Source organism: Micromys minutus, assembly GCF_963924665.1.
Source record: "Micromys minutus genome assembly, chromosome: 18".
In the NCBI taxonomy this organism is placed as follows: Eukaryota; Metazoa; Chordata; class Mammalia; order Rodentia; family Muridae; genus Micromys; species Micromys minutus.
This window is the reverse complement of record NC_137953.1, coordinates 6,659,765-6,684,165: the sequence shown is the minus strand read 5'-3', so window position 1 is coordinate 6,684,165 and position 24,401 is coordinate 6,659,765. Positions and strand designations below refer to the sequence as shown.

The window sequence follows — 24,401 nt, the reverse complement described above, 5'->3', positions numbered from 1 at the left end:
TATGATTTTCCAATGTTTTAGCCAAACCACATAAAATCATTTCAATGAAATTTATATCCACAGTTACTTCCTTTCATGTTTTCTCTACATTGTTCTCTTGCTGCTTGCCAACATTTCAGCATGTTACCTATGAGTGACAGCATCTTCATCATTGCAAATGGTAGGCTAGTCATTGGGTAATTTGATATCTTTCCCTACCAGCAAAGCTACTGACACAGTGTTTGGACTGAATGGTCATACTAATTGCATTAGCTACCAGAACACTTCAGTTCAATAACAAGAAGAGACCTTTTGTATCCAGGATGTAAGTGTAAAAAACATTCACACACACATACAAACACACACACACATGCCACAAAAAGGTGTGAAACATTGCAATATTTTAGCAAGTTCAGCTCATCTTTAGTCCTTGCAAATTCATGATACAAATCCAAGAAGTGAAGGAAGACAGAGAAAAAAAGGTAGTGTGACCAGGGTCAGTGAGACTGGAAAAAGGGTATCTGGAAAAGAAGACCTCTAAAGAAGTTCTATAGAAAAATGATGCAGATATGGGATGTAAATCAGACACTCAGGAAGGGAAGAATCATTTTGTGTACAATAGCTTGATCAATTGACTCAATAAGGTGATTATGATTTAATATTGTTTGAAGTTTTAAACTTCACTTATTTATATATTTGTGTTTGTGGGAGTCAGTTCTTTCCTTCCACCATATCATTTCCAAGGACTCAACTTAAGACATCAGGCTGTGTGGCAAAAGTCCTTAACCACTAAGCTATCTCACTGGCCTGAAGTACTTCATATTTTAAAAACGGGGTAGAGATTCACTAGCAGGTTATATATCAGAACTTGGAAGAAGGGTTGAATATAACTTATCATAAATGACATGGGTACGAAAAGTGCTGACTTTTCATTTGTTCTGGGTTTTGATAGGTCTGCCTACTGTATATCCTAGGGTAGAATGCAAAGTCTAAAATGTAAAGTTCATTCACAATTCATGTGCCCTTATGCAACATAGCATTCAACTAATTGTATATAGCAGTTTCAATAATTTTTACAAAATAGTTTCACAATATTGAGATGCCACACCAATGCTGAAAAAAAAAAAAAAGAGAGTTTGCCTGTATGTGCACCTCTTGAGAGCAGAGGTAAACCAGGGTGTTGGATTTACCAAAAAATGACCTGGCAGACAGTTGTGAGCAGCCATATGGGTGCTGGGAATTGAACTTTGACCCTCAATAAGAGCAATCAGTGCTCTTGACCATGTAGGCAACTCTCCACCATAGTAACAATATACTTAGCCAGATAGCAATGCTAATTATGTTCTGAAGAATCCTTACTATCACTATACTCTTTAAGGACCCTTCAGTGTCATTTGCTTTACTTTGGTTTTGCCTAAAAAAGAGAGATGTTGCAGAAACCTATCAATTTCTAGCAGGGACAGCATTTGCCAAAAACTTGTATTTTATGAAAACAAGCCAGTATAATGAGGAGAGATTTTTCGGAAGACAGAGAGATTACTTCTATTCTAGTTTGAATTTCTGGATCCGGTTAATGAAAGTAATGCTAAGTAAGTTGTGAACGGATGTCTAGAATGTGGCTGTCAGCAACTTTTGCTTTCTCCATAGTGACACTGTGAATTTTGCAGATGGAAAGTCAAGATCTTCTAATGGGCTGGAATTGCTGCTCCCTAAACTAAGCAAATAAACACAGACAATTGACTCAAAATCTCTAAGCAGAAATTCACTGTAGCATTTACTGCAAGCTATGTTCCATGAATGATTTTAGAGTGTTTGGGTGAATTAAGCCTTTCATGGGATATTAAAAACACCTAACTTTACACATATATTTGCAAGTGTAAACACTATGAATTTCTCACATGATTTAGTTTGTAAAAATTTGGATGAACTGTACTTGTTTTGTTAACAATTGATAAGGTAACTTCTGGTTTGAAAGTGTGTTTTTATTTGGTGTTTGAGGGATATGGAATGTTGTTTTGCCAATTTTGTGACCCTATGTACATCAGATGCTTTGTGTAAAATATAGCAGACAGAAATTAATGCAGAAAATTATGAACTATGCAGTATGTGTATGAGTACTATATTTCTTCAACTCTTGTGAGGCTGAATATATGATCAAGATGATACTTAAATCATTTTGATAATATATTTAGTGATATAAATAGTCATATTTAACTACCTTTACTACTTCTGAAAGACATAAAGTAACATCTTTCATTTATTTAAATATTTATATTTCTGTGGATTTTGATTGGCTATACTTTTTTGTTTTGATAATGTTCTTTTCTGCTGTATGTCCACACATGTGATGGTGCATGTGGAGGTCAAAGAAAACCTTTTTGTAGAGTTTTCTCCATCCAATATGTGTATTTTCCTATTTAAAAAACTTGTTTTTTTTTTTCTACTAGGCATTTGTTTTTGCCAAATGCCTTTACTTACTCACTATCTCATTAGCCAGTTTCTTATTTTTATTAACGTTATTTAAAAAAATAATTAAAACTACAAAAATGTTTAAGGTATACAAAATAACAACTACAAAATTAGATCTTTGTAAAATGATATTAAAACTATAGAGATGTTCCAGTGTAAAAAAAAAAAAGCACATCATGATCTAAGGTTGATTTCTATTACTCATGCAGAAAAGAAAAATTGAGCATGGCCACAAAAACCTTTAATCTCAGTAAAGAAAGTGGCAAGGAGAATAGGATTGCTTAGGGATGCTGGCAGCCATCACCACTGACAGAAGCTGCCTCAAGGGAATATGGCAGAGAATAAGAGAGTAGAATACCATGTTCTTTTCTCTGGGCTCTGCACATATGTACATGTATCTACACATATACAGAGGAATACACTAAAAACACACACACAAACACAGAGACAGACAGACACACACACACAGAGGGGGGGGAGGGAGGGAGGGAGAGAGGGAGGGAGAAAGGGAGGGAGAGAGGGAGAGAGAGGGAGAGAGGGAGGGAGACAGAATGAGTCAACTCAGTGTGTATCAGCTGATTCATGTAATTGTTAAAGCACTTGTTAATTTAACAAATAATGGATACTTGTTAAGATGTGGGTGATTTCAGGTTTGTGTCTTTTTAGTGAAGAGTATGGAATAGGAGAACACATCTATCAATCATACTCACATGATTTATCAGAGCAGGTAAATCTATGGATTTGCTCTGTATGTGAATTAGCATCTGTGTGTGCACCTGTGTACATCAGGTGATGAAAATGTTGCAGGAGAAATTTTAGAAGTATCTTAATTTCTTGTTCTGTTGATTAAAATACTGAGTTGGGTTCTTATTACTTTAAATGGGCAAATCATCTGATATATTTAAAAAATGATGAATATTGAAAGGGAGGTTATTGTATTTATAAAGAAAGAAACAGTACATTCTTGTCAGAATGAAAAAAAGTCCTCATAAAGGAAAAAAAAAATCTCATTTGGCTTGGAGGATTATATTCATCACCCAAATCTAAGATTATTCTGAAAATTTTGGCCAAAGTTGGATATATTAGTTTATCTTTTAAAAGGCATCTGTGTGTCTGTGTCTTAAAGAGACACCTTGACTACAGTAACCCTTATAAAGGAAAGCATTTACTTGGGGATGGCTTACAGTTCAGAGGTTTAATTCAGTCTTATCATGTCAGAACTCAGGCAGTCATGATGCTGGAGGAAGACATGAAAGTTGTTCTTCTACATAGGCATCCGGAAGAGATTGTGGGCTTGGCTTGAGCATCTGAAATTTCAAAGCCCACCTCCAATAACACACTTCTTCCAACAAAGGCCACACCTCCTAATAGTAAGGCTCCTGGTGATCAGCCACTCACATCTATGAATCTAAGGAGGTCATTCTTATTCAAACTGCCACAGGGTATTTGGCTATTTTCTCCAGACTAAGAAAGAAGAGGGTAAAACTCAAAATTTGAGTCAACTTTCTTTAAGCTGCAGCAATTATATGCATGGAATAATTATGCATTCAATAAATCTTTCACTTCTTTCATAGAGTGAGCCATAATTTAGCATTTTTGTTAAATTTGGACTGATTTTTCTATTTCCTCTACAAGTCATACTACAGAATAAATCCATTGTTCTAGGTGGAGTGTATCACAAAATGCAATTTGAATTTTCTCTATATATTATCTTGTATGGTTAAACAAGATACAACTGTAGCCCTGATTATCTCTACAGAGCCTCTCTCTTTTATAGTCAGAAGGTTTATTTTGCTGTTTTTTCTGTAGTTCAGACAATATAGCATGAACCTATATACTAAGAACCAAACCTTTTACTGTATTTCTTAGAAACCATCTCACAAAAAGTTGATTGTGCCTCATTCCTCTAAGAAAGACTGTGTAAAATATTTATAGGAGATTATGTCACATCCTGCTTTTACAATTATTATTTTGTATATAGCTAAAAACCTACCATAGACTTGTTAGTGTAAGAAACACAAAAATAAGGAGAAAATTTTATTTCATCAAGAGATTTTCAGAGTGATGTTCATGCATACAGTTGTATTAATTTATAGAACCATTCTAAATGAATGTGGATATGCTGCATATATATTTACAGCTTGGCTCTGGAAAAATTAGTATTTCAGAGAAAATAAGTAGCCATGAGACATTTCTAATTATAAGAAAAAAATAAAGGAGAACATTGGTAACTATTCAGTAAAAACATTTTTTTGTGTGTGCAATTGCTCTGGAGACTCCTGAATATGTTATCATATGATGAGATTAACATGAGTCCACTTGCTTACCTTGGAAACAACCCTGTAATCCCATGTCCTCTTGCCTCTTTCCATCCTGCATTCTCACACATCTTTCCAAGGAAGCATGTGAGACATGAAATACTTGATTGTGGAAAATTCTTTCCAGTTCTTTGACTCACAAAGTAATAGGATAATGACTTCACCTTTATGTCTAAATTCATTACCTTTTATCTATCAAAAACAGATGTCATATTGATACTCAGATATAGCATTTATTTCATGACTTTATAAACTAGAAAACTAAAAATCTTAGTGTGGAAAAATTCTAAAAATATCATCAGACACAAAACTTCCTTTAATGTTATTCAGAATTCCCTTAGCAGAAACAAACTACTTTTTGTGACTGTGTCTTTAGCAATATTCTAATAAATCATATTCAAGTCACATATACTTGTGGGCTGCTCTGAAAACTAAAAATAAAACATTGTTACCTAACAGTGCCTTTTGGAAGATATCTCCCTGTAATTTTATTAATTGTAATTATTGTGTTTCCTACAACATTTCATTTTTTCTGCTCTATGTTAACTATTTCTGCTTGCAAAATGTTTTTTTAAAACATTTATCTCACCTTTATATGTTTGCATGTGTGTCAGGAAAAATTTCATGTTGCTACACAGAATCCTCAGGAGACTGGCATTTATTTTCACCACATAACCAGAATAAACTAATTCTTTTAGAAATTAAAATGATAAGTAAATTGGGATGTATTCAGAAATTTATGTTTAATTATAGGGCTGGTGAAATGGCAAAGTAGCAGTCCTTACTTGTCCTAGGTCAGATGGCTCAAGACTGTTGATAGCTTCAACTCTAAGGGATGTGATACCCCCTCCTAACTACTACTGGCACCTAATAAAAACAGTAACCCAACTGACTTATTTTCTTGTGATTACATTTCGAATTGTATAAGTCACTTCTAATGGTGTTAAGAACATGTAGTCTCCTCTTCCTTCTCATCCCCTGTCCATAAGTTTTTTACTGGTTCAGGTTTCCCTTTGCTAATACTGAACACACATGTGTCTTATTGTTCCTCTTTCTTCTTCCAATGAAGGTGTGCTAGGCTATTCTTTGCAGAGCCCTTTTCCATGGCTTCTTTATTACATTATCCCTGGATTTTCTCCTGCTTTCTTCCCATCACAGCTTCCCCAATTCATCTTTTTCATATAATTCCTCTGACTGCTAGTTTTCAAACTAAGCAAGGGGCTCAATGAATTTTGTTCATTTTGAAATGTAAGTATCTTCACAGGACAAGATATTTCTCAGGAAAATGTCACTCAGGCCAGTATTAGTAGGAAATTTCAAACGTATGGTAACCACATAGGTTTTTGCTTTAGAGAACACACTTCACATCTCCAGGGCTTTATAGTTCTTCCCTTTCTACAGCCACTGTTGTCCTGGAAAATGAGTGGTTGGTGTTTTTCTTTTATAACATCTTAAGGTCTTAATTTCAGCAAATATTTACCAAAAAATAATGCAGATAGATTATACATACATACATGTATATATACATACATACATACATACATACATATTCCAATTAATCATACAAAAGTCTCATCAGCCCTGTCTCAGTACATATTTACTAATACCTACACATAGTTTAATTGTGCGCATTTTTGTGATACATAAAAGTGCTACCATTTAATTGCTCATTTTATTATGCCAAAGCAAAAGGAAAGTTGTTAAACCCAATTTCCTTTCAAATATTGTTCTACATTTATTTTTATTTTTCCCGTTTTAAATCCTGATACTTTACCATTTGGATACTGCTTGCTTTTTCATATTTTACTGGTGATTCATAAAACATAAGACATTCTACATCTCACTAGGGGGCTGGGTAAATTGTTGATAGGAGTATATGTTGTGTGACATTTTATGAAGGTTAAATATGGCTCCGGGTTCAATCTTTCATTTCTCTTGGTAAATATGGTCACAGTTTATTCTAGGTGTTCAGGTTGTGCAGTATAATATTGTATATATTCACCCTCTCTTTTGTACACTGTACAAAAATATGTAGAAAGCATTCATTATTGCTCATATATCTCAGAATGATTGCCATATCTATGTATGTCTTTTTTGTTTTTCAGATATATGCAAATGCAGTTTTGAGCTTTGAAGTCTCTCTTAGTGTGGGAATCTTGATTTCTTTTTTTTTTATTATTGTTAATCCTGAATTTAGCACAAAAAAATGCATCCTTCAAATTCTCCATATGTTGCACACTTTAATAGCATGCTAATTCCTTGTTAGTGTGTGCTTTCCTTATCTGTTACATGCAAAGTTTTTTTAAATTTTGTTTGCTTGCTTGCTTGTTAGTTTTTATCTGACTCCCACTGAAGGTTACCACTCACATTTGCCGTGACTCCTTTCACTTTACATAATGTTAGAAAATTCCGTGCATTATGCTCAGTGGCTTCTATCTTGGTTGGTCTTAGATCTACTACTCCCCATCACATCTTCCTCCTGCTAAATTCTTACAAATCTTCCCCACTCTGCCCGACATCATTTATTTACACCCCGCCTGCCTGGAATTTGAGCCTCATGTGGATGCATCATCTTCATATTGAGCCTTGAGTCTCAACCTGATTTCCAGCCTTTCACAAAATGGAATGTGTGTTAACATTAAAATCAGTTTCCCTACTGCCTTCAAATTCTTGCATTGTGCTCTTACAGAAAAATGTCTCTTAGAGATGCTGGGGAAATGTGGGAGGATCTGCTTTGCATCCTTATAAGATATCTCTGGCTGTCTTTTTGAAAAAGTATGCTGGGGACAGCAGTGGACACAAGAAGGCTTGCTAGAGGTCTCCATGTCAGTTCAGATGACAGACAAGTTGACCAGAACCAACCAAGCATAAAAACATCAGACTGACAGAAAATGAGAGGGATTTAGAGACATCGATAAACAAGATGTCCTGGTGAATTCTGTATAGAGTTGAATGCAGAAAGCAATACACAGCTTTTAAATTTTACCCATGTCAAACCAGGACAAGCTTATATTAACTAACATGAAGAAAAGAGAGAATTTCAGGATGGAAATATGTTACTTTGGTCTGATGTTTGGGATACCACTGAGACAGTCAGGTGGAACTGACTACTAAGTCCTCAGATTCTTGCCAGGGTCTGAACTTCTGGGCATGAATAAAAACTGACTTACATCAAATCAGATCATTCTTTTTCTCCTTTAAAAAATATTTTAAAGATGGAAAGAGTGTAAGAGCCACAGGGGATGGAGGACACTAAGAAAACAAGGCTCTCTAATCTCAGCGGGACACAAATAGGAACTCACAGAGCATGCACAGGGCCAGCATGGTTCTGTGACAGGTACGGTTCCAATGCTGAGATAAATTGACCCAACCCCCCATCCCTAAGACATAAGCGTTGTCCAATTGATAACAAGTAGCATATGAAAAATCAGTTCTCTCAAATGAAGTCTCTCATTAGAGATATAAACCATTCCTAAGGCAGGTCCCACGTCCAACCGTAGATGGGTAACACACAGTCATTGACCTCTTCAGAGATTTTTTGTCTCATAAAGTTTGACAGCTCTGGGTTGTTTGCGTTTGTTATTTCTTTACTGTTGACTTTGCTTTGTGTGTCCTTTGCATTTTCCTTTTTGATTTTGTGATTTGAGGAGATTCTTGTGTGTCTCTGTATCTACAAATGAGTTTCATACTTGTTTTTTGGCTCTTTCTTTCTGGTTGTTCTGTCCTATTTTGCTTTGTTTTGTTTTATTTTATTATTTATATGCCTGCTTGATTTCTAGGTAAAAAGAACCTAAAGATAGAAATGGTATTAATTCTGATGGGAAAGAAGGTAGGGAAATCACAAGTGGGTTTGGGAAGAGAAAATAATAATCAGAATTTTTTCTATGAAAAACATGTATATTTTCAGTAATAGAAAAAACAATCTTTTAAACCGAAATTCTAGAAGAATTCCTTGATTCAATTAACTAAGATTATTTTGGTTGTTTACTGATTGCTGTGTCCAGAATAGTTTTAAGACTGACTCTTTTTCAAAAGAAGGGATGAGAATATTGTAAGGCTCATGCATCTAGGACAGTCACAAGCAAGGCAACAGTGTCTTCTGACAGTACAGAACTTAGCCACTTATGATGGCACATAATCTGTTGCTGCCTGCACAGGGTTTAGCCAGTCAGCATTCTATCTTGGACTTGGAAAGGGTTGTTAAATCCTTATCTGTAACTAAAGAGCTATGTGTGATTGATGCTTCTGAGGAAAGGGGTGCCAGGTTTTCTTAAGGGTGTGGCTCTATTTGAGGGCCCTCTACCCATACATCTATCAGTAGCACAAATTCGACTCAGTGAATCTTTTGAAAACAAATGAAAGGACACAAAATTGAGGTTGGTGTGGAGATGTAGAATGGATTGGCAAGATGTTAGCAGGAGGCAGAAAATATGCTCAGAATATACTATCTGTAAATACTAAAGCTTCAAAACATTAAATAAAATGTTTTATCTCTCTGTATGTGTATGGGTATATATATATGTGCCTGTGTGTTTAAGCACATGCCTACAGGAATACATAGAGAGCAGAAGTGAGCATCAGATCTTGTTGGAGTTGCAGCCATGTGAGGATGGTCGGCTGGTCATGTGGGTGCTGAGATATGAACTCTCATCCTTATTGCATAGCAACCTCTCTTTACTGCTCAGCCACCATTGCTACCCCACCTATACATTTCTAAAACTTATTCTTTCCATCTGAAAGGTTTTCCCTGTCTTAGATATTGTCTTTTCCTTATTCCCAAACACATTGTCTAATCTGTAGGTAGACATGTCTTTGTATGCATATGTCCTCTACTGAAACATATTTAGAATGCCTATTAAAACCATGACATTCTGGCTCTTTCTAAATGTACTTTGAAGATGATATTGGTGTATAGAGTTTAATAATTGGTCCCCATTATTCAACAGCTAAATCAGTTCACATGCCCAGTGAGCAAGTACTTTCTTACTCTTGGAGAAAAATAACAATTTTTTTTTTCACCCTGGAGAATACTCTATTGAGACTGTGCTATGTTGTTTAAATCCTTTATAACAAGAGATAGAAGGAACTTTAGAATCACTTTGCCAAATTAAATCCTCCATTGCTTGTGTAGTCCCTTTCTACACCTTCACCTCTCTGGGGGCCACAGTGCCTAAAGTTTGGTGTCTGTGTTGTTTTGATTTCAATGTAATTTTCTTCCAATTGCTCAAACCCTTGTCAGCTTCTTACAGCAACTCTCCAGAATGCTAATACAGCCTCCAGTTGCTCCAGTACCTGATAACCAAGGGGGGACTGACCAGCCCTGTAAATTCTTATGTTTGACTTAATATTTTGAATTAATGTCAGGATTAACGAGTTCAATGTTCATGGTATCATATTTATATTCAACACAGGGTCTACCTTTCTTCCCACTACATTTTTTAATTAGGGGCTTAGATAGAAAACAGTGTAAGTTCTGCATGTGACACTGTTTCTGTTACACCTTTTTTTTTTTAATTGAAGAACTTTATTTTAAAAAAAACAAAGATAAATGTACAAATTTTAAGCATTTTTGCATAAAAATATATGAATACATATTTGTCATTGCTTGGCTTTTTTTTAAGATTTGATAGTGTGCATTAAGATCTTGCTAGTTACAATGATCATAAAGTACATGTAAAACAGGATGTAACCTGGAATTAGTCTGTTACACCTTTATAATACAAAATCAACAATACAGAACAAATACACAGAAAGCTTTGTCTGATTCTCAATCAAGTGCCACCTTCAGAAATATTCACTATATGTATTTCTATTCCAGCCATAGTTTATAGATCACTGTAATGTGTCCTGCTTGGGTTCTAGGAAGGGCATTTTCTTGGGGTCAAATTTCCCAAATAGCTCAAGAACCACACTTTCTTTTTGCTGTTAACCCTTCCTTCAATCTTATCCTTGAGATGGAAATCTTGGACAGTACATTTTTGCTAAGGTATAGCAATATGCACCACCTAGCCCAATGGTGGTATTACAATTTACTCATTATTCCAAAGTAAGAAAATTAACATGGAACTTACATGTGTGCTGCAGTAAACCTCATTTGGGAACAGGCTTCTCTGTCAGGTATAATCAACTGAATAGCTTCAAGGTTTTAAAGAATCTTCAACCTTGGTGTTGATGATGTATATAGAAGATGGCCTGCAGAAGAAACCTGGGGTGATTCCGCTGCAGAAAAAAAATATCATTAAGGTTGGTAAAGTAAGTGAGAAGATATGGGCTTGACAAAAACCCATGGGGGGTAAGATGGGCCTGGGTGAACAGTATGTTCTGATGGGGAAACTGATCAGAGGAGAGTAGAGGTTCAAAGGAGTATGAGCGTCCAGGCAGGAGGGCAGGCTGTCTGGCAAATAGAGCCATGAAGATGTAGAGCCCAGAGCATAGGATCCAGTACTGTGACTACAACTCTCATTTTAAAAGAATTGACAAACCAATCACCTGGGTTTGTGCAGAGATAAGATGTGACCTGTGGCTGGAAGCTTACAGACAGAATGCTCAAAGGAATTCAGCTCCTGACAATACCACGGTGGAGTAGAGTGTTCTCTGATCAGGGGAACATGGAAATACAACCTGGAAATGACACAAAAAGGCCCATGAAGACAGGATTTGCATATTTATTAACGAAGTTGTAATGGGTCAACTATAGTGATCACCTGTGCAAACATGAAAAACTTGTCACATTATAGAATATTTCTTATAAAGATATACACAGAAATCTAAAGTTTATTCAGAATCTATTAACATTATTTTCTTTGTGGGTAATTGCTAAGGGAGCCACAGCCAGGATAAATGTTCTGAAGAGTGTCTGATGCCTTGGACTAAACAAAGGTTTCCTTGTGGCCTCTGAGTGAAAGTCTAAGATATTACTCAAGTCTAAGTTATGCTCTTACAGTAATGCTTAAAGACTGTGATGTGTGTGTGTGTATGGAGGGAGGGAAGGAGAGAGGGAGAGAGAGAAGGGGGAGGAAGAGTGGGAGGGAGGGAGGGAGGAAGGGAGGGAGGGAGGGAGGGAGACAATTGTGTGGTACCTGTTTTTGGGAGTTGGAAAAATACATCACAGAGTCTAGATTTTGAGAAATATGTGGAGATATTATTGGATAAAGTGTCTTGTGGGAGAAAATAAATTTCTCAGACCTAAGCTAGTGTAAATTCATGAGAAAGTAATGATATTCCCAAATCCATCACAGACATTATTAACACTAGCATGTCAAAATTGTAGATTGGGGCTGACAAGAAGGTTAATGTGTAAATGATGCAGAATATGGAAGATTCATAGTGTATTTTCCAGAGGACCAAAGGACACTAAGCTGGAGAAAAATCAATCATCAGCTTAGAAAGATAATTTGTAGAAAATGATAGATCACTTCAGTATTTCATTTTTACTGAAAAACATTTTATTGTTTTACATACCTAAAGTTTACAATATATACCCGTAAAACCAGTCACATGACAATAGATTATGTAAGTTTACCTAACTTTAAACCCCTGTGTTCATTCCTATGTGCTGTGTTAGATAGAAATATATTTTTAATCATATAATATCTATAAGGAATTTATTTTAAGCATGTACTTTAAATTTAGCGTATATACCTTAAGTATTGGGTTGAGGTTCATTTATTTTGAATATTTTATATTTATTTGTGTAGATGTGAGTGTGTTTGTGTGTGTGTGTGTGTGTGTATTTTCATGTCATAGCGCACATATGGAGATCAGAGGACAACATATAATGGCCAGTTCTTTCCTTCCTCCATGTTAGCCCCAGAGATGAAAAGCAAGTTATCAGTCTGGGAACTAGTCATCTTTAGCTACAGAGTCATCTTGCCAGCTTCAGTGTCTGTCCCAGCTGTAGTCTATGGTAACATATTATACTTTATTTATTCATTTTACTGTAGAGAGACTGGAGTTCTGTATTTTAGCTAATAATGAGATGGATCCCTTTTCCCTGGGACAAATACTGTTGTGACCACTTTTGTGATACCTAGAACAACAGCTTCTCTACCATGTTTCTTAGATATCTGATCTTCCCACATTTAGCATCCTTCCACATCATCTAATATTCATTATTTTAGGACCGGTAGCTATGAACTGGTATCTTATGATGGCTTGACTTTGGGTTATGAATGGAGTTTGATGTTTTAACTTCTTCCATTTTCATGGTTTTCTTTGTATAAATTAGCACTTCATAGCTTTTGTTTGCCTCTCTCATCTGCTTGTATTTATTAATTCATAATGGGCCTTTACATATTGGGTAACTAATTTTTATGGAAATATGTTCTCAACTAAGTGTTTTAGACACTGAGTTTTTACTTTTCTTCATAATCGTCATTTTAGTAACAACGCCTATTTATGGTAGAAGCATGATCATTTTTTATGTAACTTTTTATTTGTGGTTTGTATTAATTACACTTCAATGAATGTTTCCTTAGTAGAAACAGGTCATGAATATCCTTTATTTATTGCCATTTTAAACTTTGAGTTTTCAAATTTAGACCCAGAAACTTAATTATAAATATCCACCTTGAGCTTGAGAGATATCTTAGTGGGTAAAGCAGTTGCTATGTATTTATGAGGAGTTGAGTTCTAATCACAAGCACTTCCACAAAAAGCAAATCAAAGGTTTGCAAAGCTGTAATCTCTGTGCTGGGTAGGTGGAGGCAGATGCATTCTGGATCTTCTGGTGAGTAAGCTCACCTGAAACAGAGAATTCCAGGTTTATAAAAGGTGCTGTCTCAAAGAGGGAGGAGAAGAAAAATATGGAATAGAAGAAATATTCCATATTAGCCTCTGGCATCCAGGTATCCTTGTAAGGGTGAGTTTACACACACACACACACACACACACACACACACACAAACACTACACAAATAATACATAAATAAATAAAATTATATTATACACCACATACAACTAAATTATATAATATAAATAATAAACAAAAAGATAAATAAAGATTGATGGAAATTTATTTCTCAGAAACCTGTTTCTATGTTTTTCCTCTACCAGAGGAAAATCTTTTATGTGGCTGTCATTCATAAATGCCTACCTTTCCCTGTTTAAAAAATTATCTCTCCAGACTTATATTCCAAATTCTCAATTTCTTCTTCAAACTAACCTTACCTTTTTCTACCAAAACCGTGTGGGAATTGCCACATTAGCAGTGGTCTATATGACAGTATTGTTCTTCAAATATTCTGTGGAAATTGAACTCTCATATTTCTGTCTTTTACTTCCATGTGAACTTCATTATGGAATTCTTGACCTAATATCAAGTTTTGGAGCTAAATGGTATTTGTATTTGTACTTCTTTGTATATAAGACTTATTTAAATTTTCTTTGTCTCTGTTGGCATGCCAGTATCAGGGCATGTACAAATGACTACAGCGTCTGAGAAGGCCAGAAGATGGCATTGAATGACCTGGAGCTGTGACATTTGCATAAAAATCATATCTTTTTTATTAAACTGTTCTATTGTGTATTAGGTTTATATTAATAATTATATCTTCTCTCTATTGGTATTTTAATGCCATACTGTCCTCTTTATTACTCCAATGTGTGAATAATTAGTTTTCATACTCTAAAAAATATATCAGAGCTTTCAGATTTTAGCAAAAATCAATTTGTGTGACTGATTTTATTATATGTATTGTGCATGCATAACATTGTATTTAATGTTTATGCTCTAAATTTTCATTATTATTCTCCTTTATGAGAAATTAAACAATATATTTTAATATTTTAAATATATTTTGTTATATTTTCCAGTCATAGAACAGTTCACCAACATTGATCATATAATGAAATCTTGACTTTGTTTTGAAAAGTGTTTCACAGTTTTACCTAAGTTTAAATCCTATGTGTATGTATGTGTTTTTAGAATAGGATATGTAGGGAATAAAAAATGGCTCAGGAGAGAAGCTGCTCTTGCAGAGAACCCAAGTTTAGTCTTTAGCCCCCACATGGCTGTTCACAACTATTTCCACCTCCAGGGCTAGGGGATCCAGTGACCCCTTGTGATCTGTGAGCATACCTTCACTTACACACAAACTCATACTCAGACACAATCACATATAAAAAACTAAAAGTTAAACAATTTTTTTCAAAAAAATATCGTTTTTAATCCTGTAAATATTCCTGAGCAAGATATAAAATCGGATTATCCATTTTTTGTTACGCTCCATATCATGTAAATCTCTTTTTTCTTTGAATTTAAATCTGTTTCCACAAAAACACATAGATTATAGAAGCTTATAGTATATCATGAAACATTTTTTTCACATGTATATACAGTGGGATATTTAAATCTGATTACATATGTTTGTCCACAAACAATCATAACTATATGGTGAAAAAAGTCATGAATTTTTATTCTCTAGCTCTAAAAAACATGTCTATCTAAATCATTTAAGCTCTGACAGGTGTGAAATAACCCACTGTAAAGCCTTGGGTCTAGTCAACTATGTCCTAATACCACTACTGATCTCTCCTGACCCCTCATGCCCCTGGGCGCACCTATGTAAGCCACTGACTTTTGATGATCTCTGAATATAAGAATGACAGTGTGGATTGCTAACTTTTACCTGTGCTACAGAAAATGTTAGAACTTACTTTTTTAGGCTGAGTAGTATTCTACCACTTTTCTGAACTCTAATTAACTATTCAAGAGTCCATAATCCAGTGCAGGCTCCGTTTTAGCAGAACAGAGTGATTTCTTTTCCTCTGGATAAGTAGTAGGGTTACTAGATAACATGGTGGTAGCTCTTGTTGTGAAGACTTTCTGAGAACACTCCAAACGGATTTTTATAGAGATTATACTAATTTGCATACCCACCAACTGTGTACAAGATGTCGCTTTTCTCCATGTGCTCAATAAAACTTGATTGTCTTTTGTCTCTGATAATAAACATTCCAACAAGTATTAAACGATACTCTCATTTTAGTTGGTATTTCCATGATGATTAGAAATCGTTAGCATTTTCTCATAGATTCACCAGCAGTCTTCCACCATTGACTTTTTCTCTTTCCTCTCTTTGCCGTCGTTGGGTCATTTGTTCCCTTGTTACTGAGTACATATTCATCATATATTTAATATGCATGCCCCTTTGTGAATTTCAGATATTACCTTCCAATATATAGTCAGTTGCTCCTCTCTATTGGTTGTTCTGGTTGCAATAAGGACACTTCGTTTGAAAATATCCTGTTTGTCCATTTGTCTCCTTTTCTTTTGTTGTTTTGGAAAGGAACACAGAACTGACTACCAACAGCAGCAGGGCACCGCTTTGCTTCCCTGTGGCCACAACACTGCAGGGCTTCAGCAATGCTATTATTCATTCTAGGTGGGTTTCTGTCTTTGTTGTACATAAGGACAACACTTTTAGCAGTAGTTTAAGTAGGAATTTTGCAGGGAAATGGATGGAGCCTGAGAATATCACCCTGAAAGGGGCAACCCAGTCCCAAAAAACATGTATGGTATAGACTCATAAATGAATATAAGCCATAAAATGTAGGATACCCATGCTACACTCCACAGACCCAAAGAAAGCAAACAAGAAGGAAGTCACAATAGATGGTGTTTGAATTTCATTTAAAGGAAATAAATCATTACAGAAGGCAGATGGTGGAAGGGAACTGGATGGGGGAGGGGATAGAGGAAATGAGAGAATTCAGGATCAGATGTGGGGAGGGACAGGAGAGAAGGACAGATGGCCATGAGACTGAATAGAAATCTGCAACTGACAGGGATCAGGAAGAGACAGAGACCTGGAATAAGAGGGGCACAGCAGAATCAATGGGTATGACCTTAGCTGTGACTCATAGCATTAAGGATAGGGAACATGAAGTGGCCATCTCCTGTAACCAGGCAGGAACCTCAATGGAGTGACAAGGACACAAACCCACCCTCAAAACTTTCAACCAAAAAGGTATCCTACAGACCAGAAATGCAGGGTCGGAGGATGAAACAGAGATTTGGGATAGAAAAGAGACTCAGGGAATAGCCAACTGATAGCTTGAAATTCATCCCATGGACACCAGTCCCTGATGTTATTGTCAATACTCTGTCATTCTTGCAGAAAGGAGTCTAGTATGGATGTCTTTGGGACATTCCATTCACGTGCTGACTCAGACAGAAGGGGACACAAACAGCCAAACAGTGGATGGAGCTTGGAGACTCTTATGGGAGAGTAGGAAGAAGGATTGCAGGCCCAGAAGAGGATAGGAATGCCACAAGAAAACCAACAGAGTCAACTAACATGGAGCCTTGGGACTCTCAGAGACTGAACCACAAATCAAAGAACATATACCGGCTGCACCTAGGCCTCCCTGCACCTATGTAGCAGACGTGCAGCTTGGTCTTCTTGTGGGTCCTGAACAAGTGGAGCAGAGGCTTTTCCAAAAAGTGTTGCCTGTGCTATGGGATATGTCCTTCTAGCTGGGGTGGCCCAAGTGGAGGAGGATGTGCCTAGCCACATAGAGACTTGAAGTGTCATGGTGGGAGAATACCTAGGAGGACTCACTAAAAAAAGAAAGGAAGAAAGAAAGGAAGAAAGAAAGAAAGGAAGGAAGGAAGGAAGGAAGGAAGGAAGGAAGGAAGGAAGAAAAAAAGAAAGAAAGAAAGAAAGAAAGAAAAAGAAAAAGAAGGAAGGAAGGAAGGAAAGAAAGAAATAGACAACATAAAAGAAAAATAATTCTCTAGTTTTATACCCTCTGGCAAACCCACAAGACTCTACCAAATAGCTCCAAGCTTATGATCACCAAGAGCCCTACCTACCAGTCACGAACACGGAGCATAGGTGTAGTGATGCACAGACTGACACATGCAGTAGCAAATATGGAGTGGGAGTTGGTATCTCCATAGTTTTTGTGTGCACAACTGCTAATGGAAAAATTAACTGGAAAACAAAGACACCGTGTGGATGAAATCCTGGTGTGGATGAGCTTTTAAAGAATGTGAACTGAGGAAGTGGAGAGTTTGTCTTCTAAGAATTCCTGTGAGAATTTCTCTTGCAAATGACAGCAAAATAAGTCCAGTGTGTTTTTTATTTCCGTCGTAAAGACCGGGAACTAAACTGGAGGCTTCATATATACTTTATGTCTCAGAGCTGTAACTTTATCCCTTAAGAAATGAAAGTTTTAGAGTGGTTTAAATATATACCAATATTATAAATACATATTGAAATTAAGACTATGTGTTTCTTTTGTGGAGGTTACACATGGAACTTATAATATTCTTGGAACATAAATCAGAAAAAAATTAAACATTGTAAATAAAATAGTCATTATACTATCATTGAGAAGCTGATACTTGAATGACTTTCTATTTAAGACATGACATCACATTGTCAGGGTTGACCTGGGCAGAAAAATTCTTTAAGCTTCAGATGCCCCTGTCAGCACACAAGTATGGTGATTCCCGGCATGACCCACATTGAGTGCATTTTGGTTTCAGCATGAAGGTCAAGCTCCCTTGGATTTGTGACTTGGCTTTTCTCATTCTGTCTCCCAGGTGCTAGGATTATAGTCGTGTGCCATTCTGCCAACCTTGCCTAAGTTGTACTGAATAATTACATAGCTGAAAGAACCTGCCCAGGAATCTCCACACCCTCTCTGTTAAGAAGCACGCTGTATGTGTTTGAGAATTGCAAGTAATACAGTCTTGGTTCTAATTGTTCAGCCCAGAAATGGCTGATGAAGCCAGCTTTGGACACAGTATAAATCAAGAGGCAAGGGTGTCATTTAATCAAAATCTAGGTATCAACAGACGTTGGCCTTTATCTAGCTCCAAGGCCATAGACTACTAACCATCATGAAAACTTGTTATGACATTTAAGATTCCATCTTTTAAACAATAGCTTAATAACCCATGAATTCCAGTTTGTGCAGTTCAGATATGTCAGAGATTAGGGATCTGTGGTTTGACCTACCAGGAGAAACACTGCAAAGGAGACTGATTCCCCATTTCCTAGAAAAATAGTGTCCAAGGTCCCTCAACTATGGGTGGAGGTTCATGAACTTCTTTGTACTCCATGCTGGTTTGATTTTGTGAGGAGGAATGGAAGGAATTGCTGGTGAACATGATCAAAATACACTGTATGAAATTCTCAAGGAATTAGTAAAAACATGTTGAAATTTTTAAAAAGGATTCCTGAAATATTTATATGAATAAAGTGCAAATCCAGTACAGATAGAGGAAGTTGATTTACTTATTTCCATGTTTTTATCTTTATTTTAAATTTAAATTTTAATATTCTCTCTCTACCCTCCATCCTACCTTGTGTGTATTTGTGTGTGGGGGGGGTGGGTGGGTGTGTGTGGTGTGTTTGTGTTTGAGTGTGTGTATGTTTGTGTGTGGTATGAATACACATAAATGCAGGTGCTAGAGAACACTGACAGCTTCAACAACAAGTTTTTGTTCACCAGCAGTCAAAATTTGAAATCCTACCCAAGTGATGTGACATTAGGATGAGAGATTCTGTAAGGTGGTGAGGTCATGAGCTCTCACTCTTATTTTCCTTTGAATTGGATATTTTGTCTATTTACATGTTAAATGCATCCCCTTTCTAGGTTACCCCCTCTCTCATCACCCCTCCCCTGCTTCTATAAAGATGCTCTTCCTGTCACCCACCCAATCTTACCTCAACACCTTGGCATTCTTCTACACTGAAAAAATGGATCTTCCCAGGGCCAAACCCTTCTCCTCCAATTGATGTCAGACAAGGCCATCCTCTGCTACATATGCAGCTGGAGTCATGGGTCCCTCCATGTGTGCTCTTTGGTTGATGGGTTAGTCTCTGGGAGCTCTGGAGAGTCTAGTTTGTTGATATTGTTCTTCGTCCTATGGGGCTCCAGATCCCTTCAGCTCCTTCAGTCTTTATCTGGCTGTTCCATTGGGTTCCCTGTGCTCAGACTCATGGTTAGCTGCAAGCATCCTCACGTGTATCACCCAGAAGGATCTGGCAGAAGCTCTCAGGACACATTCATATCAGGCTCCTGTCAGCAAGCACTTCTTGGCACCAACAACAGTGACTGGGTCTGATGGCTGCACAGGAGATGGATCCCCAGGTCAGGCCATCTCTGATGGCCTTGCCTTCAGTTTCTGCTCTACTCCTTGTCCTTATATTTTCTTTAAACAGGGGAAATTCGGGGTTAAAATTTTGGGTGGCACTACTCCCTAACTGGGGGCCTTACTTAACCTCTGAATATGGTCTCTACAGGTTTTCACTCCCCTTTGTTGGGTATTTTAGCTAATCTCCTTCCTGTTGAGTCCAAAGAGCCTCTTTCTTTCCTAGTATCTGTCTTACTCCTAAAGAAACAATCAACATCCTTAGGTATCAGGGAAATGGAAATCTAAACTACCTCACCCCAGTCAGAATGGCTAAGATCAAAAACTCAGGTGACAGCAGATACTGGTAAAGATGTGGAGAAAGACGAACACTCCTCCATTGTTGATGGGGTTACAAGTTGGTACAACCACTCTGGAAATCAGTCTAGTGATTCCTCAGAAAATTGGTCTACCTGAAGACCTAGTTATTCCACTACTGGGCATATACCCAAAGGATGCTCTAAAGTATACCAAGGACACATGCACCACAATGTTCACAGTAGCCTTATTTATAATAGTCAGAAGCTGGAAAGAACCCATATGTCCTCAACAGAGATTAGGATGCAGAAAATGTGTTGCACTCACACAAAGGAGTACTGCTCTGCTCTTAAAAGCAATGAGTTTAGGAAGTTCTTAGGCAAATGTACGGAAGTAGAAAATATCATCCTGAGTGAGGTAACCCATTCACAAAAGAACACATATGGTATGCACTCACTGATACATGGATATTAACTCAAAAGCTTGGAATACCCACAATACCATTCACAGACGATAGGAAGCTCTAGAAGAAGGAATATCAAAATGTGGATGCTTCAGTCCTTCTTAGAAGTGGGGAAATATACTTGAAGGAGGTAGAGGGTGGAAGGAGCTTGGGAGGAAGAGAGGAGGAGGAGTGGAAAAAAGGGGGTAGGATCAGTTATGAGAGGAGACAGGGATGATATACAGAGGGTCAGAAATTTGATCAGAGGTGTGTGGCAATGGGGATGAGGAACTGAAGTCTGTTTTTTTGACTGAGTTTATTATTTCTAGAAGTATGGCCAAAGGGCAGCTTTTGCCCTTTCGGAACTGTGTGGACACTTCAGGAATTCATCCTTTATGCAGAAAAAAAACCTGACCTCAAAAGCTGCCAGAGCTAAATCCAGCATTTCCCAGCTTTCACAGGCTTGAGAGTTGAATGTTTGTGTTTTATGAGAAGGAAGTTATCCGGAGTACTTGGTTACAGAATCTTAGATGGAGCAGGATGGAATTCATAGGAGAAGGAAGCTGGAGCCTGACCACGTTTGCCTGTACTTTGCTCTACAATGTTTTCCACTGAATTGTATGTGTTCCAGATAATAAGATTTCTGTCAAAGTCCCGAGGGATAAGCATCTCCCTAACATAATGACAGCTGTTCTGCCATAAATCAGGACAGCTCATCCATGCACAAGACTTTCTAAGTTAATAAAATATTGATTAGTGGAAGTGTATGGTTTATAATCAATGAGAAACAAGATCTCCTTAGGTTATATCAATGTATTTTTTTCCCTCTCAGTGCTAGTATCTCTAAAGTTGACAAGAACACAGGAGATGACATTTGTATGTAGGTGTGTGTGTACATGTGTGTGTGTTTGTGTGTGTGTGTGTGTGTGTGTGTGTATTCATACATACTTTCAAAAGAAAGATCCCCATTCCCTTGACATGCTTTGTTTTTGAAATGAGAGTGGAAAGAGTGTTAATAAAGAATCTATTAGAACCAATTTACTGAGCATCTCCATCAGAATGCTGTGTAGCAGATGACAGATGGCTTATGAGAGGGGCTTCATAGTAAGGTAGTAGCTATGCTAATTATTGCCTCAAAGCATCAAATCACAAAGGGGTATCCAGCTTGCAGAACAAAAAGAGGAGCCAAGTGCTTTAGAAAGAAGAGAAGCTTGGAGCTCCCTGCCTGCAGTGTTGGAAAGCCAAGTTTAAAGAGCCTCTTGGTGAGAACAAGAGGGTGCACATTGTTTTCCTTCCTATTGCCTGTCTCTCTTCACTTAAAGATGCAGGGGATGCTTTGTTGCAGGCGTCTATGAAGATTAATTATTTGACAAGTACTAAGTGCTATGGATGTGTTCCATGAAACTTGCTCATTAATCAACGTGTAAGCTCCAGTCTTGATCAACGGGCTTCTGTCCGAGACCACTAAGTCCTTTCTATTCTTGCAGAAACAGAGGACTAAAGCATTGTTTCACATTTAGTACCTGGAGTTTACTTTGGATTTCAGTGGTAGTTGTTTGCTGTCCCCATGACTTCTCAGGTTCCCTCCTTAAGATACTAGAAGCCCTTGTGGAATGAGAGCATTTGAAACATCTCAGTAAGTGCCCAGCTATCTGATCCATAATGTGGCAACAGAGGTGAGACCACCCATGATGGTCACATGACATGGGTTTCACAGGCAGATTCAAAGAAGGGGGAAGTTTGTAAATATCTTCAAGAGATAGATTTCTGACAGAATTTCTCAGAAAGCCACAGCTAGTATTAACTCCTGGAATAACTGGAAAATATATCTAATGAATCCTTGTCTTACCTTTTTGGATGATGTGAAATTTACCATTTCTCTAAAACAGCAAGAAGCTAATAAATGTGTTACTCCCAAGACATGTGTCCCCATCTCACATCGTCTAAGTGTTGTGGCAATACAACAAAAATACAGAGAACATTGAAATCTTTGATTAATGTATTTTTATATGAGGAGACAAGTCTTGTTGGCATGTTCGTAAGTCAACATGGAATACTGTGTTATTCTACAAGTCAGTCTGTTCTTTACTAATTCTGTTTTATTTTCATATTTTGAGGAACTAAAGTACATACTAAGTAAATACTTAGAAAAATTAGTTATGATTTTTCATAATACACGTAATACAGAAGTCAACGATCCACTGAAGAAGAGAAAAAGAAATCTATGGAGTATAAGAATTGAAAGTTCAATTTGTCAATTTGTCTCCCCTCCCCCACCATGTGTATGTGTGTGTGTGTGAGTGTGTGTGTGTGAGAGAGAGAGAGAGAGAGAGAGAGAGAGAGAGAGAGAGAGAGAGAGAGAGAGAGTGAGAGAGAGAGAGAGAAAGAGAGAGAGAAGGAGAGAGAGAGTGTATGAGTGTGTGTGTCTGTCTGTCTGTCTCTCTGGGTATAACTTCATGATTGTTTTAGTAAATAGAAAAAAGAGGAAATTATTTTTTTTTTGAGTTTGTTAACCGTGATTTCAGTACATACATGTCATGTGATTTTAGAGTCAGAAGTTGATGTCAAGTGTCCTTATTTACACATGAGCCTGCTGAAATCACTGCCTGATTACTGAATCCAGAGATCTTTCTGTTTCTGCCTTCAAAAGATGAGATCATAGATGTATGATGCAACACCTACTTTACTGTGCGCTGAGGATCTGAATAAGGTCTCCATACTTTCATGCCATGCACTTTAAAAACAGTGCCATCTTCTTATTCCTGGAAAAACAGACTCTTAACAACTGGATAAGTTCTTGCCAAATTTTCATACTTAAAACTCCCTTACAGATCTAGAAATAAGATCTCATAGTCCTCTTTCCTTAAAGGCTACTTTTAAAGCAAATCTTTATTCATGGGTTAATTAAACACCTAAGGAGTTCTCAAAATATTACCCTGCTTAAAACTGAAGAAAGTGGAAAACATATGCACTGTGTTCATTTGCATGACTGTTATCCTATCCTTTTCAATAATGCAACATTTCAGGGTTGTTTAGACACAGTGTAGAAAGAAGCAGCAGCCCTATTCCCCAAAGAGACACAGGCAGAGAGGCACATGTATTTATTAAGAATAAGCTAAGAGCCAAGCATTCAGTATGCCTTTCTCATTAGCATGGCCATTTGTACAGGAATGGTTTTGTGTGTGTGTGTGTGTGTGTGTGTGTGTGTGTGTGTGTGTGTGTGTGTGTGTGCATTTGTGAGGAGGGGCATGGCTTAATTTACTCTCCAGGTATGCATCTTACATTTTCCAGTGACAGAGGCTGAAATGTATCTCATTTTTTAACCTTGGGATGAAACTGTATTCCACAAGGGAGTCATTTCACAAAATGAATTTTAAAACATATCAAATGTGCCAACACTTTAGGGCTAGGCATAGCTTGTGTCCCTATGAGTTGGAGTAGTTAACACTTTGAATGAAAAGCAACACTGGGAGAACCTTTCTGTTTTCTAAGGATAGGGTAAGTTCTACAAAGTTCTGTCATTCAAAGACTACCCTTTTATGGCAGACGTTCTTCTAATTAATGCTTGCCTTCACTGCAGCCTTGTTCTCTCCAAAGAAAATTTCTGAGAGGATAAAAAATGTCCTGGTTTCGGTTTTATGTAAGCACCAGAAGCCTCGCCTATCAACAGTGATGAGAAATAAATAGAACATTATCAGAAAACAGTCTAGACCAGAATGGTCCTAAAAAGAGAACCATTTAGTGACTCATGATACATTATTTGAAACAAAATTGAAAATTTGCTTTT

General features: G+C 37.0%; 1 protein-coding gene across 1 annotated transcript in view; it reads left to right on the top strand.

The window, feature by feature from the left end:
- The window catches only part of LRRTM4 (leucine rich repeat transmembrane neuronal 4), a gene marked incomplete at both ends in the record, with an annotated part of 738,349 nt that overhangs the window by 414,908 nt on the left and 299,040 nt on the right, over window positions 1-24,401 (top strand). The gene's annotated exons all lie outside the window — the stretch shown is intronic.